Source organism: Halichoerus grypus, chromosome 10 (assembly GCF_964656455.1).
Source record: "Halichoerus grypus chromosome 10, mHalGry1.hap1.1, whole genome shotgun sequence".
NCBI lineage: Eukaryota > Metazoa > Chordata > Mammalia > Carnivora > Phocidae > Halichoerus > Halichoerus grypus.
Window position 1 is genome coordinate 17,513,058 of NC_135721.1, and position 19,119 is coordinate 17,532,176.

Below are 19,119 nucleotides of genomic sequence, written 5' to 3' on the forward strand. Positions count from 1 at the left end.
TTATGGGGCTTGGTGTTCTCAGCAGCAAGGCACACTGATCCACAGTGAGATTTGGGGCAAGGGCTGTCTCCAATAATTTCTTTTCTTTTCTTTTCTTTTTTTTTTGTCTCCAGTAATTTCTATACCCTAATGGTGTTGGGTGTCTCATCAGGCTGGCATATGGGTCTATAGGCCCTACCAATTAGTCATTCAAATGTATTAAAGCCTAGGACAATATTTTAGTTCACCCAGCTAAGCTGGTTTTACCTGTTAGTAATTTAATCTGCTGCTTTAATATTTCATTATTTATTTCTAATCTTGCTGCTTGTAGGTCATACAGATGGGAACTTCATTCGAAAATTTAGAGAAGCGCTCACTCTCCCCTGAAAAGTCCTCACAGTGGCCACTTCCTTAAAATGTGTGCCCTTGGTACCTAGCTGGCCTCACTCAGCTCTGGAGTGAATATGTTAAAGGGAGAACAAAATAAAAGGAACTCTTCCAACACACACACACACATTTTCTCTTTCTGTAGTAAGAATGAAGGGTCAGAGAGGAACCAGAGAGATTACTGTTCATTTGTTTTGTTTCTTAAATTCCACACATGAGTGAAATCATATGGTTTGTCTTTGACTGACTTATTTCACTTAGCATTATACCTTCTAGATCCATCATGTTGTTGCAAATGGCAAGACTTCATTCTTTTTTATGGCTGAGTAACATTCCATTATATATATTTATATTTATATTATTTATATTTATATAATACACACACATACATACAGTGCATCTTCTTTATCCATTCATCTGTGGATGCACACTTGGGTTGCTTCCATATCTTGGCTGTTGTAAATTATGCTGCAATAAACATAGGGGTACATGTATCTTTTTTAATTAGTGTTTTGTTTTCTTGGGGCAAATACCCAGTAGTGGAATTACTAGATCACATGTGATTCTATTTTTTAAGTTTTTGACAAATGAACACAGAAAAAAAAGACAAACAATAAAACAGACTCAAATATAGAGAACAAACTGGTGGTCCCCAGAGGGGAGGTGGGTGGGGTATAGGTGAAATAGATGAAGGGGATTAAGAGTACATTTATTGTGATGAGCACTGGGTAATGTATAGAATTGTTCCATCATTATATGGTATACCTGAAACTAATATAACACTATATGCTAATTATACTTGTATCCAGGCAGGGTCTTGGGTGGGATGCATGGGGCAAGTATGGGACACAGTTATACTGTCAGAGTCCTGCAACCAAGTGTCTGATCTCCAGTCTTGGATCCAGACACCACGTCTTGTCAAGGAAGCTAGAGATGACTGAATCTAAAGACATGATGAGTCAATTACCTAAAACCATAACAAACTGATATAGTACACTGATGCCAATATCACTAATTAATGAGAAAGTAAACTCCAAGTAAGCCAGAATGTTCTCATTGTCCTGTCAATATACACTCTCATTGTCCTAAATAGGAACATCAAAAGTCAGGATATGACACTGGCATTGGACAGAGTACCTAACGGATCCATCTCCACTGTGGGACTATATACAGCTGGCTGTGGAATCAGACACTCATGCAGGTTCCTTCCCCTTGGACTAAATGAGAGGGAACAGAGAATTCTATTTTTTTTTTTTAAAGATTTTATTTATTTATTTGAGAGAGAGAATGAGAGAGAGAGCACATGAGAGGGGGGAGGGTCAGAGGGAGAAGCAGACTCCCTGCTGAGCAGGGAGCCCGATGCGGGACTCGATCCCAGGACTCCAGGATCATGACCTGAGCCGAAGGCAGTCGCTTAACCAACTGAGCCACCCAGGCGCCCCCAGAGAATTCTAATTAATTTTCTAAACTTCAGGCAGTTCTGTCCTTGTTGCTTCACTCAGACTCCTCTAGAAAATACTGCTCGTCAAGGCTGCTCACAATGTGTGAATTTTATTAGTTAAATCCTTCTGTTTCTAGGTTCTGGGATATTTTAATCTAATTCTCTATGAACTAACCTCAGGACTCTATCAGAATAGAAAAATATAATGCAGAGGAAAATAATCTATGTTTAAGTAGTAATTGTATTAATATATGTGAAAACAGAAGTTTCTTAAGAGTGATTATTGGAGGGGCGCCTGGGTGGCTCAGTCGTTAAGCGTCTGCCTTCAGCTCAGGTCATGATCCCAGGGTCCTGGGATTGAGCCCCACATCGGGCTCCCTGCTCCGCGGGAAGCCTGCTTCTCCCTCTCCCATTCCCCCTGCTTGTGTTCCCTCTCTCGCTGTATCTCTCTGTCAAATAAATAAATAAAATCTTTTTTAAAAAAAGAATAATTATTGGAAATCTAGTTTAAAAATAATGCATAAGTGAAAACGATAATGCAAAAGAGGACAACCAATAAAAGGATTCTCATAGGAAGAGAGAATGTTCTATACTTGCTTAAAATGGTTTTGGGGGGTTTTGTTGTTTGGGGATTTGGGGGGGTTTTTTGCCCAAATTTACAAACTCCAAAGCTCCTGCAAGGAGAACTTGCACCAGCCCCATCAACAAGTCTGAGAGACACTAACCTGACACGGTTTACAATGAGACCTCCTCCTTCCAGAGGAATCAGTGGATGCATTTTATCCTGTAAATTGATTAGAAGTTAACAGGCATGTGAAACCTAATGAAATATATAAACAGAAATCACTTTTAAAAAAAACTGCAAGGCAATAAAACCTGCAGAGAGTAATATGGGAGACATCTACATTACTCAATTCTCCCAGAAAAATAGTCAATAAATCATTAAATCATACAGATCATGGTCTGCCTAATGCTAAGTATTTGAATATTTATATCATTCATAGCAAATGATTGTTTGACATAACCCAATGGACATTTTGTACATTCTAGATACTGTATTATCATGCAAATATCAGTGCACACTGGGGAGTGCCCTGGAATAAAAATCAATGCAGTGTTGTGAAGTCATGCAGGGTGTCCACTACCTACCTCCAGAGCATGATTTCACAGACTATGGAGAGATCACACATATGGAGCCCCAAGAGTTGTGCAATGTGGCAGTCTTAAAATATTTGCAACCCAACGAGAAAGAAAAATTTATTTCATAAAGATTGGTATATGGCCACATTATGAAAATAGAAAAAGAATTTCAAAGTCACCATTTTATTAATTGACTGATGCCAGCATGACTACTTGTGACAATCCACCTGGAACACCATGCATGTATCACTGATCCCAAATCACACAGGACAAGACACTGAGCTAGAAAAGAGTACCATAGAATCTATATCCTATCCGAAGACTCCTTGGCTTTCAATTATATTTTCCTGTAGACACAACTGTTTTGTATATTTCTGAAATATCTTTGTTCTCCCTTCCATCCATATTTATAACCTCTATAGCTCTATTTGTATTATTTATATGTCTTCCCAAATATTTTTAATGCCTTCAATTTAACATCACTGAAAGAGGCATTATTGTGCTTTGTGCTGCTTCCTGATCATTAATGAAGACATTACATTTTTAAAAAAGTCCACCCTTGTTAAACACATTTTTGCAACTTCAAATTGTATAAAGCCTAAAATATGAGTAATTTGAAGACATCGCCACATATTATTATTCTTTGCTTACCATCTTTTAGCTCATTTTCAGTTCTTGAGGCTGAATTTTTCTGGTTTGATTTGAATCAATTTTGCCAGCAAAGTCTCACTGATGTTATATCAATTACTGTAAGAGGAGAATATAGGATGAGCACCGTACATAATCCTCTCTATTCAGCTCTGAATTTATTTATTCTAACAAGAATGCTATTTAGGGGTGTGTGTGTGTGTGTGTGTGTGTTGAGGGGTAGTGGTATTGGGAGATGGAGGGTGCTTTTTAAAAATACACAATTCACAAAAATAGATTTCCTATTCTGGGAGAGAGCAGAATTAAAGAAAGAAAGAAATGAGTTCTGGCTCTGATCATCACATGAACTGACAGAAGAGAAAAATGTGGACATTAGAACAGCATTCCCCTTAGACCTAAGTAAGCATGACCCTTGCTTCAGGGGGCCCAGTGCTTTGAGGCTCCTTTCTCAAAATTTTCTAATTTCAACTCTGGTCACACTGTGGTGCCTGGGACTGGCTGGAGTTGGCAGTGCCCTGGAGTAGAACACCCTGAGCCCTGACTGGGACCCACATGGGCCCCAGTCTCTGTTTCTCTCCTTTGGAGCATTCTGACATCTCCTTTGCACCTACCCCTCACTGCAGAGGGTCAGCCAGTTGCAGAGATGTGCTCAGGGATTGTAGAATATATGGGGTCATGCCAGGCCCCATGGCTGGATCTCATCCCAGGAAGGTGACTTGTTAAATTAGTTGTTCCCATTTGTGAGTTTAGTATTTCTTTCCACAGATTCACGAGAGACTGAACGAAAAGAATGGAGCTGACATGCTGATTTGGGGTGATGCAAATTGTTTATTATAGACAAGCATCTTACAAAAGCAGTATTTGCTAGGGGTGGCATACTCTAGGGGGCACCCTATATGATAATGCTTGGATGACAGAAAGTCCCTGTTAGTCACAGAGAATTCTATACAAGTCATTGGAAATCCCATAGAGAAAACTTTTTTTTTCCACAAATTTTAAGGTAATCTGGTTACAGAGTATCTACACTTGATTTGAAATTATAACATGAAGTCCTGGCACTGACTGGTTATATAAAAAGGCTCCTATACATTTTCCTTTCTTTGAAGAAGTTTGGAAATGCCCAAGCAGTTGACACCTGATAAGCAAGTTCAAGTGTATATGTGTTTAGCATCTATAATAAGTTGACTTTAAAAGGAAATTAAAAGGACATTTTAAAGGACATTATCCTCAGTAATCTGGGTGAGCCTCATCCAAACAGTTGAAGGACCCTAAAAACAAAATGAAGATTTCCTTGACACAGAAGAAATTCTGCCTCTGAACTTCAGCAGGAGCCCATGCTTGAGGGTTTCCAGTTTGCCATCTACCCTATAGATTTTAGACTTATCAGTCCCCACAACTACATAGGTCAATTTCTTGAAATCTACCCATCCATCCATCATCCTACTGGTTTTCTTTCTCTGATAGGAACCTCAGTGATACAGGTCAAATATATCTCTCCAAAATCTTCAAATACATTTTTTGACATTGAGTCTCCTTAGGCTAATGAGAAGGATGCCCTGCCTTTACTCAACCAGTCACTGTGCCTGGAGGAACTGGAACACACTGGTGGGTCACAGGCCCACCCTACAGCCAGGGGTTAAGGCATCTCCCTCAACAGCATGAACAGAAAATCAGGGAAAACAACTCAGCAAAGAAATTATGGATTCTTTTATAGAGGAAAGCGATGCTGGATAGGTATTTACACCAAAAGTCCAACAAAGAGAACTTACACACTTTCTGTGTGTCAAAACTGACATTAAGGGCACCTGGGTAGCTCAGTCAGTTAAGCGTCTGCCTTCGGCTCAGGTCATGATCCCAGGGTCCTGGATCGAGCCCCATGTCAGGCTCCCTGCTCAGTGGGGAGTCTGCTTCTCCCTCTCCCTCTGTCTGCCTCTCTGCCTACTTGTGCTTTCTCTCTCTCTCTCTGTCAAATAAATAAATAAAATCTTAAAAAAAAAAAAACTGACATTAATAGGTGCCAAGCAGATTCAGGTTGAACAAAACTTCTAAATATTTTGAGATATTACCAACCTGGATTATATGTTCTGGTAAGAGTCAAATTTTCCTCCTAGAATGCAGTTTACTCATGTGTTAGATAACTTACAGTGGATACACCAGAGTCTTTCAAGGCATCCCTTGATTTTTTTTTTTTCAACAAACCGATATAGAGCCATGATGCCTGAAGTTTACCTGCAGATTTGCTGACACTGTTCTTCAGCATCTGGCTTTATTTTCTATTTCCCTCATTGACACATTGACCTTTGCTGTCTCATATCTGCACTGTGTTTTCTCTTGCTCTTGAACCTGTGAGGACCAGCAGCTGGCAAATTAGCATTGTATTGGTGGGCTTGATTCTGTTCACAGTGGAGTTACACTAGCTAGGAAATGAAGAATCTGGCTCAGGATAAGGGGGTGGGATTGGGAAATACAGCATGGCTGAGGATCCATCTGAACTTGACTTTGGCGTCATTACTGACCAAAATGTGGTGTAGTCTCAGAAATCAAGAGGCTTCCCAGGCACTGTGTTCCAGGGGTCAAGTTTTTGTTTTGTTTTGTTTTGTTTTTGTTTTGTTTTTGGTTTCACTGGGATATCTTTTTTTTAATTTAATTTTATTTTATTATGTTATGTTAATCACCATACCTTACATCATTAGTTTTTGATGTAGTGTTCCATGATTCATTGTTTGCGTATAACACCCAATGCTCCATTCAGTATGTGCAGGGGTCAAGTTTATCAAAGAGAGAGGTAGTAGGGCCAGAGTAACCGAAAGACCCCAAGGCCTGAGTAGGAGCTTGGGTTTGGGTTGGACTCTGTCCAGTGGGTCAAATTGTCTATGGAAAAGGTGAAATATAGGCATTCTGGGTAAGATCAGAATGAACAAAGGTACCATTGAGAATAATCTCCTCCCATGTGGGATTCTGAGGTGCTCCGCCTGGCTGAAAAAGGGGGTATATTCTAAAACTGAGAGACAAGTATGGAAAGATAGGCTGGAGTCAAACCATGAAGGACTGGCTGTCACTCATAATAATACAGGCAAGGAAAGAGGGACAACCTTTTTAATCAAGAAAGGAACATGAGGAGATAGATGTTTTTTATATTGTTTGGAGTCTCTGTTAGAGAGACAGCCTGGAACCAGGAGGAGCTTGCAGAACATTCTAACAAATGCGGCTTGAAATCGAAACAAATAGTTGTTACCATTCATTTGGGATTTGTGCTACTTTACAATGCTCAAAGAATCCTTTCAAAAATATGGGATCATAATGGAAAAATAATGGGAAAATTGAAATATATTATGAAAGCATCAGAAACATGCACAGATTTTCAGCACAGTAATGCTAGTGCAGTTATTTGTATTGATTCCTCATTCAAACACAATTAAGCTTTGAAATCAACTGCATATGGATTCAGACAGTTGAAAATGATGTATTTCTTCAGTACTTAATAGGTGTCCAAACTGGGTGTAGGAATGATAGAAAAATGGGTGAGTAAATTGTTCTATTTTACCGTTAGGCTAAATTAACTCTTTCTGGTTGTCTTTAGTTTGTACTCTTCTTCATAGTTTTCACTGCCTGTTCACTCTGTGAATCTCTGTGGATCTTCAAGCTATTCCATTTTACAGTTAAGAAAAATGAAGTTCAGAGATGGCAAGTCACTTATCTAACATATCATTTGCTCTTTAGCAGTAGAGCTCTAGAGAGCTTGGACCTCTCGGCACTGTTCAGTACAGAATGAGTTACTGGTCTGGGAGGTAACCATGAGCTCAGCAGGAGGGAAATCAAGAGGAAGATGAACAGATCATGAGGGATGGGCAATGAGCACCTAAGCTAAGGGGGAGCACCGAGCTGATCTAGGTTTGGAAATGGGCAGAACTGACTATTCAGACTCTGCCTATCCCCCCACCCCCCACATTCAGTATACTTTCCAGCCAGTACAGATAGCAAGCTGAAAATCCCCAGGGGTGGAAGCAGTTCCCCTTTGCTCTGGATACTCAGCACCAAGTCATGTTCAGATTTCCTGGATCAGTGCCACCCACCTGGAAGGAGGATGTGGCACCATCAGAGGAGCCCAGTGCAAGAGTGGGACTGCCTCTTACCCCATTTGGTTGGGGAGGGTTGACATCAGCTTGCAAAGTACCAGACAGTTAGGGCTTCCACTATGCTTGTGTGGGTTAGAACCTGCAGCATGTCCAGCTGATGGCTGAATAGGCTAATATCCAATCTGTGTGCTTCTCCCCAAGCCGGGCTTGCCCTGCAGGGCTGTGTCCTCCCTTTTTCTAATGTGCATTAAGATGCCATCTGGGCTTAAAGTGACCATGATATAAGGTAATTCCTGTAAGAGGCCTGGCCATAGTCTACCATAGTCTACCATAGTCTACCATAGTACTGGACTCCAGTATGCCTCTATCATGTGTATGTGTGTATGTGTTCTGTGAGCAAGAGAGAATAATCAGATGGGTAGAGCAAGGATTCAAATATATATATATATATATATAAACACACACACATTATCCTTTTAGAAAAAAAGTTTACTCATTTTAATGAAAAAATCTGAAAGTGTATATGGCGAAGTTATTTATACTACACAGAGACCCAGTGGGAAGACCAAGAGAAGAGGAAGAAGTAGCTCAGTGTATTTATCAACTTTCTTTCCATCCTGAGGTTGAGGTTACCAAAACATTTTATAGGTTCTAGAATCTAAGATAATTATAGCTGGTTCTTCTACCTGCCCTTCTGAATCTGCCTACTCTATCTTTCTCACTCTTCTTGGTCACTTTGCACCAGCTAATTCTTAACTCTGGCATCATTCCTGGACACTGCTTAATGGATTCAATTTGGATTAATATCTCAGGCCTACAAAGCAGCTCCATTCCTTTCCTGAATCCAGCCTGTGCTCCCAGAACCCCTGCAAAAGACGGAGCACTGGCTCTGTCCTTCTGAGTGTAGGTGCTGACACTGAGCATTGTCCCACTGGAGGCAACTAGACTTGACCCAGATTAGATGTCTGAAGGTGTGTTTTGAGCAAACCTTTTTTTTTTTTTTTTTTATTTGGAAAAATAGTAAGCTACCATCATGGGAATAAGATTACTAATATGGAAGGACAGCAACAGTAGGATATTTCAGAGGAAAAGCTCCCCATCAAACTAAAGTCCTCCCCTCATCACCTTACCTGTGAGATTTGGCCACCCATGTGTGTGGACTATGAATGGTAATTATTTGAATGAGTATGCACGGTTTGTGAGAGTCAATAAATGTCCACTCCGGTACACCTTGTCAGTTGCAATTTGCATCAAACCCTCCTTTCTCATCACAGGATGATCTAGGTTGAGAGGTAAGGAGAGGCTAAGGAATATCCAAGATTAATTAGCAAGTATTTGAATGGAAGATGCTGTGAGCCAAGGGCAAGAGGTACATGAATGGGAGTCAAGAAATCAATTGAGGGAAATCAACAAGACATGTAATTAAATGAAAGACAGACTTCAGGACAGATGCCTGGGACAGTCTGACTTAATTCTAGGGAATGATAGTCAGGCTTAAAGGTAAAATTAAAAGGGCAGAAAATAGATCTGCCCACTCACTTGTGCTTTGCCTTGCTAGACATGTGAGCTCAGGTGGTAATAACAGCAAAGTGACACCTGTTACCTCCCAGGTAGTTTTAAATGTTTTCTATACTTTAACTCTCATATCCTATAAGGGAGGTACCATTATTTTCCTCCCCATCTTAAAGACTGGAAAATTGTGGTATAAAGTGATTAAGTAAGTTTGTCTGGATCACCTCACAAGGAAATGGCATAGTTAGCATTTGGCTCCAAAGTGTATGATCTTAACTACTACACTACATTCCCCAATTAGGAGGCATGTCTTTCTCCTTTGAAAAGCATGAGAAATGTATCAGAGATAGAGAAAGCTAACAAAGTGAGAGTCCCAAAAAGCTGACACAAGGAAATGAAAGTAGACAGAAGTTAAACTTAACTATGGGTAATGTCTTGAGGGATACTGCCCCCTCCCACCCTTAAAATTTATTTTACCTGCTCTTTCTGCCTGGAGTAACTCCACTGATTCCTTGTCCAGGTGAAACCTCATCATCTCTGTGTTTTCTTTTACATTTTAGTTGGCCCCAACATGGATTATAAGGTTCAACCATCCTAATAGGATCTCCTTCCTCAAAGAAGGACCTGGCATCAAGAAAGAGAGATTCTAAAAGGGGTGGGCAGGGTACCAGAGAAGGCAGAAAGACCTGGAAGAAAAGGGGAGGATCCTAAAGTCTGTACAATAAAGAAAGTAGATGCTTTTTTTTTTAAATTGGAGTTATGACACTGAAATAAATTAACTTACATCCTGAAAAACATAGAATGAATCCCCAGATGGAGAAATAGTGGTATCTATGTTTGAAATGCAAAGGAGAAAGTGTATGTTTGAGTGTAATGATTTTCCATAATTAGTATTGTTTTTCACCTTAAATACCAAGGGAATAGCCCCGCATCGGGCTCCCTGCTTTGTGGGAAGCCTGCTTCTTCCTCTCCCACTCTCCCTACTTGTGTTCCCTCTCTCACTGTGTCTCTGTCAGATAAAAAAAAAAAAAAAAAAAAAGATTAAAAAAATACCAAGGGAATTGGCAACATAAAGAGTAATAATGGATAAATACTATTGTTCTCCAGATTCTATGGGTCAGGAAACTGAAGTTCAGAGAGATTAAGTAACTTGCCCAAAGGCACTCAACGAGGGAGTGGCAGAGCCTAGGTGTGTACTCAGGCTGGATAATTCCAAAGTCCATCCTTTAAAGGTCTACACTATATTGCCCTTTATGTGAAACAGGTGGGCAAAATGCTGGCTAGGTGAAGCCCACAAACCGTGATTGGGACCATAGCACTTTACTTGGCTCAGGGTAAACTCAACACAATTAAAACAGAGCAACCCTTTTCAATTCAATGCATACCCATGTGTCTCAGCACTTCCTCCCATACTCCTGGGAAACAAATGTAAGACTCAGCCCTTAATACAGGAGACACTCAGCAACTCAGAGCATGGGAAGGGACACAGAAGCAGTATTACACAAAGCACACAACATCCAGAGGGTCTAAACAACCCCTCCAGTTTGAGGGTCAGGTAGAATTAGTGAGGAGGAGCACTTAACCTGGATCTAAAAGAACCTGTCAGGTGAAGGTGACCAGGGAAGGGCCATTTCTGGCAAAGGGAAATCAAACAAGGGTGCGCAGAAGAGCCTGTAGCTGGGTGTGTGTGCAGGAATCACCACTCTGTCTGGCTAGAACATCGAGGCAAGAAGGAGGATAGGAGATGCAACTGAAGATTATATTTAAAATTCAATACAAATGAGCATACACAGGTGAGCGAAGCAAGGGTGTATAATAGAATGAAGAGAAGAGCAGATTCAGAGCCCAGCCCAAGCTGGGTAAGGGGAGAAGGCTTTATTCAGGTCAGAATTCAGATCAGTAGAGAAGCTAACAGTATGCAGTTTTATTCAATGCAAAAACTGTGGTCTCCAAGTGCAAGTGTCCTTCCATGGCTATTAGAAGAACCCCTGAAGAGTCACTCATGCAAAAAAATGCTTCATTGCCATTGTTATCAGGCTCATAAGTTTGCACAGCCAGATAAGTAGACACACGCTCCATTGCATCTTGTGAATACCATAGCTTTTGTTCAAGTATCACATTGAAATCCTAGGACTGTGTCATTTACCCTACCATATATTTTTTACTCAATTTAAAAATACAACACAAAAGATATGCATAATGGCAAAGCAATGACTCCCAAAGACTGCAATTTAGTTTAAAAATGGAAATTGGGAGGTACCCAATGTTTTCAGTTGATATCCACCATATGAAATGTGAAATACATAATAATTTTGAATTAAATATTCACAAATTGAAAGTTTTGTAGATTATTCTTTTTTCCCTCACCCGGGTGAAGTAAAAATCAATAAACTCACACCCTTTTGTTAGATGATTTGGGAAATATATGCCAAGCAGAAAATACTTATTTTTGTCTCCAAGGACTTCATAGCTTCCTTGGAAAGGTGAGTCTTACACTACGGACCTGTAAGTCGTAGCTCTGTATTGATGGATAGAAAGTGTAGTCACCAGTTTCACAGAGTTAAATACTTACGGGGCAAATAGATACTTCTAAAATGCTTTAAAAATAGCTTTATTCAATAAAGAGTTTTCCCTGAATGTATTTTTTGAGTGTCTGGTATGTCCTAGATACTGTGGAAACAGAGGAGACTAAGAATGGTTTCTGCCCTTAACAGTCTATCAAGTTAAAAAAAAAAAAAAGACACAACAATTCAAGTACCACATAAAGCCACATATAACAGAGGGATGAACCATGTGCTGTAGTAACACAAAGGAAGGGAGAACTACCTCTCTCTTTACCATGTATGATTTTATTACTCAGAAAAACCCTTCCACTAAGAGTAATGCCAGGAAACTCCTGCCTAGCTTTTGCTGCCATGATCACAAAATTCATACAAGAGAAGTAACCCCGCTGACTATATTTGAATGAACAACATACCCAGTACTTGTCATTAATTTTAGCCTAAGATGTATTAGAGGGTAAAAATCATGTCCAGTTTCAATTTAATTCCTGAATAATTCTGATGACCATTAGACATGATGATTTATCTACGCATAAAAGCACACAACAAAATCAAAGCCCAGATTTTTGAGACTTAGAGTCTCGTGGTTGTGAAAATCCAGGTGAAGAATAGTGGGACGCAAGCAAGGTAGCCAGGGTGCAAAATTTAGAGAAGTGTTCACTCTCCCCTGAACAATCCTGACAGTGGGCACCTCCTTAAAAACGTGTGCCCTTGGTACCTAGCTGGCCTCACTCAGCCCTGGAGTGAATATTTTCAAGGGAGAACAAAATAAAAGGAAATGTTGTTAAAAGAAGCTATAGCAGCTGGAGAAATGGACCCAGACCATCCATTTTAGAAAGGCCTTTCTGCATGCCACATTGCCCCCTTTAGAATAGCACCACAATAAGCCTGGGTGATTTCCTGTTGCAGACACAGGCTCAGAAAACATACTGGGTCTCTTTCTTCTTTTGACTAAGCCTGGTCAAAGTCACCCTTGACCAAGTCCTTGACTTAGCTACTATAATCATTGAAGGCTACCACAAAACTGATTAGATCAGAGCTACTTTTGAGTGAATCTTTCCATACTCTGATTTAAAATGCACTTGGGATTTATTTTAATCAGATATGGTAACACACGCAGACACATGAAGGAGTAAGTTTTTACATCATAGATCTTAGAAACAGGAGGTACAGCATGCCATGCAGGGCACCAGCATTGGTCAGAAGGCAGAAGTAGCAAGACGAACATATAGGAAAGAGGCTTTACGGTGGTTTTTCCTAGGTAGAAATGGGCAAGGCAGGGTAAGCAGGTTACACCGACTTAGGATGGGCAAGTTTGAGTAATTTCAGCAGGTTCCAGCACATCAGGGCAGCCTCTGGTTATCTGATACCTGGCCCTGGGGTGATTAGGGCAGAGGATAGTGGCTCCAGGGTGAGAGCTTGATGAAGAAAGTATGAACTCTGGATTGGTTGGTTTGCATATGAAAGGCACACTTCCTGAGAGCAAGTTGATTGCTATCTCTAGGATGAGTATCCTTGAGAGGGAAGTCTGTCCCTTCTAGTGTCAGCAAGATTCCAGGAAGTCAAAGCATCAGAATAAAAGACATGCTTAATATATACCCATATTTTAATAGTCACTGTCCAGTAAATTTCTAGAATTCCCAAGGCCTGTAAGAGAGCTAAGCTTTCTTCTCTTTCTTAGAAATGATGTGGAAGTATCTATGCAGCCAAGTTTAGAAAAATGTACAATATCCCTGCAGGAACTATAATCAGCAGGCCTTGGCTTCCCAGAGTTTTCAATCCAGCATTATTCACAATTCTGAAACTCTTTTTAAAAAATACACAGAAAGAAAGCTCTTACTGGACTCTAGGTACACATTTTTAACATTTACACTAACTCAGCACCCTAGGGTTTTAATCACCAAAAAGCTTATACAAAAGGTGCAAAAATCACGGGCTTCTTTCTATGTTATGTTTGTGAAAGAGATGGAAAGACAAAGTGTTCAATGCAAGGAAGAGCTATGAAGACAACACTCAGGTTCCTGCAGCAGCTGGACACCAGGTTGCTGATGTGAACACTGGGCTTCCAGATGAAATTAAATGTGTCAAAAATCCCTTCACAGATAATACAGGTGGCCACATCTTCAGCCCCACTATGTGAGGTACATGGTGAGATTATTTAGTGCTAGGAAAACTGCCAGCTGAGGAGAAAACTGAAGAAAAGAGCAACTTACAATTATCAGGGTGCTGGAGGATCTGACTAACCAGAAAGGCCTAGAAGAAGGAGGTTTTGTTCAGCTTGTGTTAACAATGTTGAAAGTGTGAGAAATGGAAATGAGCTTAGTTTCAAGATATTTGAAAGGTGCAAACATCAAAGGGACATAATTAGAAGCAAGTGTTTAGAGTGAAAAAAATGATGAGAGATTCATGGCTGATAATCGGGAATTGACTTCAGGTCTGCTATCTCTCCGAAGCTACAGAGACGGTCTGCCTGCACAATCCCTTCTCCTTCCCAGGAGATCTCCCTGACAATATCAGCATTCTTATTTGTAAACATTACCTGAGAAACAGCCCATTCTCAGTATGGCCGATATCCAACTCAGTGTATCAATGCTATGGGTTGAATTGTATCCTCCAAAAAAAGATACATTGAAGTCCTAACCCCTAGAACCTCAAAATGTGACTTCATTTAAAAATAGGTCATTGCAGATGTTTAGTTAAGATGAGGTAGTACTGAAACAAGGGTGGACTCCTAATCCATTATGACTGGTACCCTTAGAAGAAAATGGCCACGTGAAGACACAGAAACACAGGACAAGGCCATATGATGGTGAAGCCAGAGGTTGGAGTGATACAGCTAAAGCCAAGGAACACCAAGGGATTATGGGCAAACCACCGGAAACTATGAAGAGGAAAGAAAGGCTCCTTCTACAGGTTTCAGAGGGTGCATGGCCCTGTGAACACTTTGATTTCAGACTTCTAGGCTCCAGAACTCTGACACAATAAACTTCTGTTGTTCTAAGGCACTCAGTTTTAGTCCTTGGTTATGGCAGCCCTAGGAAACTAATACACAGGCTCTAATTACTGACCAGAGGTCTTATAGTACATCCTCAAACCTTAATTTTAAACACTGAATCCAATCCTCTTTTTGCTAGTTTTGAGGGGGAAAGCTACTTTCTAGCTCTAATTTTGTTAGATCTCGCTGTGGCATCATGAATCAATTCCTAAAGAGCAGAGAGTTAGTCAACACAGTAATACTAAGAACTTGTTCTTTGACTGAGAACCTGAGGTTTGGGCATTTCAGGGACTATTCAGGACCTCCAGCGTCAACAAAGTTTACCAAGGCTGAGCTCCTCTAAGATATGAATGCCAGAGCAGAATCATGAATGGCCAAGGAGTAAGATATGATATCAAAAGACTTTTGAGATGAATTTGAAATCAATAAAGCAACCCTAACATCCTAGAGAATGTAATGATCCCCTAGCACTGGGAAGGAAAAATAATTAAAAAATTCATCCAACTACCCACTAAAAATAAAGCAAAACAGAACAGAACCAATTTGTGTATTGAAAACCACAAAGTGAGAGTTCGAGTAATTTCTGTATGTGATGAACAGTAAATATTACTCAGTGTTCACAAGGTCTGGAGGAAAAGACCATCCCCTATTTGCTGCCCACAAGAGTATAAATTAGGCTAGCTTTCTGGAACACAACCTAATAATGTGTACAAAAAGTCTTTAAAACATGCATGCATTTCTCATCAGCTTAATGCAGCTCCTATCTTATTTCATGGGTCTACTCAATGGCCAAGACACTTTGCAGTATGTTCAGGTCTTCTAGTGCTCCCGGAAGTCTGAGGGCTGGCCTTTTCTTTTTTCCTACCCCAAACAGGCCCATGAGCAATGGGAAAGTGCTCTTTCTTATGGTAGACTCCAAACACCCTTTAAAGAGATCAAGACACATCACACTACCAAATAATGGTAACTAACACCTTGTCTCCCTGGGGAGTTCTAGAGACGGTGCATGAGTAGTCATGTCATTTGCCTAAAAGAAGTAAGAGAAATCCAGCCTATTCTGGAGTGTGTCCCAGAGCCAGAATTATTCAGTAGGAGCCCATCAAGACCAGGCACCCTTCTGGGCATGTTTCTTTCAATGGCAGTGTATCATAAACATAATCACAGTGGTCTTTCCAGGGCAATCAGAACACCTGTGGAATTTAGGGTCATTAAAAAGCTTACACAAGAAAACAAATTCAGATGGGCAATTAGCCACACCCAGGCAGTTGGGCCTCTTCCTCCATTATCAGCCATGCTCCTGTCATGATGATGACACTTTAGTGCCACGTTATACATTTACTCAAATCCTACTCTTATGCTGGAATATCTTATGCCTTTTACCTTTATAAGTTCTACCTACCTTTCAAAAACAACTACAGTATGGCTCATCAATCCCACTCATAGAAATGAATATACATGACCCCAAATTCTTGTATAAGAATGTTTATAGCCACTTGATTCATAACAGCCAAAACTGGAAATAATCCACATGGCCATCAACAAACTGTGGTATATCCATACAATGAAATACTACTCAGCAGTAAGATGAGACAAACAACTGATAAACTTGTAACAATGTGAGTTAATCTAAAAAAATTATGGTGAACAACAGAAGCCACATGTGATTTAATCTACATAAAGTTCTAGAACAGGCATAACTAATCTAAGGTGAAAGAAATCAGAATCGTGGTTGTGTCCTGTCTGAGAAGGAATCTAAATGTTCAATATATTGATGGGGTGTGGGCACACAGGTGTATGCATTTGTCAAAGCTGAACAAACTGCACACTTAAAATGTCTGCCTTTCAATGCAGAAAAAATATCTATCAATAAAAAAATCAATAAATGAAAATCAATAAATGAAAATTAGAAGTCCCTATTCTAGAAATACATACAGAGATTTTAATAAAATAGAGATTACCTTCTAAGGTCAGGAAGAGAGAGAAGGATCCTTGACTGTGTGCAAGAACAGGATGGTCATTTTGCTGTCTCGCATCAGCTCTGGCCCAAGCATAATCCAGCTGAATGAAAACAGGAGGGCCTTTCTTGCTACCAGCCAGCTCTCAAGACCCAAAATTCAGACCTGCACTGATGCAGAGATTGGCTGACCAGGGCACACAGCAAGGACCTGTGATGATCACAGGGCTCTGTGTCCCCAGTAAGGACAGGCATGCACTGCTTCCCCGTATCTACTATGAGGATTAGATAAGTATCAGATAATACCCTTTAATACCTTTGAGAGGAGGTGGCCTATAGAACTCATCTCTTGAAGACACAAGATTCTAGATGGGTTCCTGCACTTTCTCACAGTAGCCATAGTGTCCAAAGAAAATGTGGAAAAACAATTTCAGGATGGGGTTGGACAGAAGCAAACATCAGTGAGGCCACCGTGAATGCACTGGTAGCCTCAGGCTGAGAGGTTTGTTGACATAGATTCAAACAAGTGAGCGAATGAAGCTATTGTGCAAGGGCAGTATATGATAGCAGAAGTAGTATTTTCCTAAGCCTTCTCCTTCACTCCACAGTTGACCAATACTTACAACGGCCTCACTGATCAGGCCCTTTATAGCCCTTAATCATTGGTTAGGAGAGGGGGCAGTGCCAACTCCTATGTCCACACTGAGAAGGGGCATCTTGTCTCCAAGATCATTGGAGAAGCATTGTAGCTAAGTAGCCAGGAGTCCAGACAAAAGCCAGAAGGCTTACGTCTCAGCTTCACCATTTCCAGCTGTTTTAACTTGGATAATTAACTTAATTTCTCCTTCAGTTTTCTCATCTGTAAAAAATGGAGATAATGTTTATATATAGTGCTGTTGGGAGAATTAAATGGGTTAATTAAATGGGTAGAGTGCTCAGAAAAACGTTGGGCAAATGGTCAGCACACAACAAATACTCGTGATTGTTATTAATATTAAAGCTTGTCTTCTTATTGTGCATTTGTGCACAAATGTATCAATTCTGCTACAAGTAACATAAATTTTATCAGATACTCAGAGATCTAGAAAGACTAAGAATCAAGGAGGAACCACCTCAGGAAAGTCAGTTCTTAATTTCCTGATCCCATAGATATTCTGCTAGGACTGCTGGTATTCCAAATACATGGGTCTGATTTCCAGACAACCAGAGCCATGATTTAAAAACTCGCACCCACACCTAACACTCCCACTTACACCCAACACTCACCCCCACTTGCCTCTGCAGGAAGCCTATGCTGAAGAATTTGTCTTTTAATGCATGTTTCCATTTTTGTTGTTGTTAAAATTGCCAGAGTCTGAATTTTTCCCTAAAGAATATTCTTTCGTTCTTAATTTTTGGGTTTGTTTACTTACAAGTTTCATCGACTTTAGCAAATCCAATATACAACAGCTATGTTAGAATGAAATCCGTCTTACTGATTAAAGTCTGCATCCTTCTCTCCAGATGAACAAAAGCAGTGCAGGATTAAAGCAAATAGCATTAAAAACATAATTAAAGGAAAGAGGTGAGAAAGTTTTAAAAACTCCATAATTTTAACTATAGTTGGGATTATTCTCTGCACTTTGCATTTAATTCTGTGTAGTCATTAGAAAATCTGAAACTCAATTCTTTTAGCTCTCATTTTTACATGTTTATCCAGGAGCAAAGATATAAAATTGGAGAATTTGCTTGGCCAAGAGACTTATTTCTTTTACCAAATTTTACTTTTATGTTTCCCTGTCTCTCCTTTATAAACCATGAGGTGAGCTGGTCCATGGTTTCACAAATGGTGAAGTTACAAGTGGACCACTCAATCCTGATAGTCGTAATAATTTCTGCTCTATAGATTCAGCTTGATAAGATAGAAAAATTCTAGACTTTTTATTTTAGTGACAAAGTAAATTGGATGCATGACTTTTGGCCTGCTGCTATGGCCTCCACAGTCTGTGTTGCTTTCCCAGAACTAATAATTTAATTATGATAAGTACAGGGTTCTTTTGAATTCATTCAAATGGTGTATATATACACACTTGCCAACTGCTTCTGCAATGTTATTTATAACTATGTGCTAATTATGTCAATAAATTAATTGGAACTGTACTCCTATTGGTATGGCCTCTACATCCCTCTGCTGCTACTCTTCCTATGGACTTTTAACCTTGGCTCTCATAAACTGCCAGTTTGCTCCTCGTGTATAAGGAGCATTTTCCTGGATTATTATATTTTAATGCATGTTCTGTTCATCATTAAATGTCTTCTCCTTTAATTCATTTATTGACTGCTGGATGTTTTGCAAGAAACACCGCAGTGGTTTAGAAATTTATTTGGTAAATCATCGACTGACCCTTTCAATCACCTAATTAACCATGAATGAAAGATTTAAATAG

General features: G+C 39.9%; 1 long non-coding RNA gene across 4 annotated transcripts in view; it reads right to left on the reverse strand.

Moving 5' to 3' along the window:
• Positions 1-762: 762 nt before the first annotated feature.
• LOC118543510 (uncharacterized) overlaps positions 763-19,119 on the reverse strand; it is a 393,677-nt gene continuing 375,320 nt past the window's right edge. For 3 of the 4 annotated variants that reach the window (XR_013441614.1, XR_013441611.1, XR_013441610.1), the window contains 3 exons: positions 3,599-3,694; positions 2,533-2,591; positions 763-834 (listed from right to left, as the gene is read on the reverse strand). This is a non-coding gene — a long non-coding RNA (uncharacterized LOC118543510). Of the gene's footprint in view, positions 835-2,532; positions 2,592-3,598; positions 3,695-16,669; positions 17,553-19,119 lie in introns of those variants that run through there. The other variant, XR_013441612.1, reaches the window with a different exon arrangement.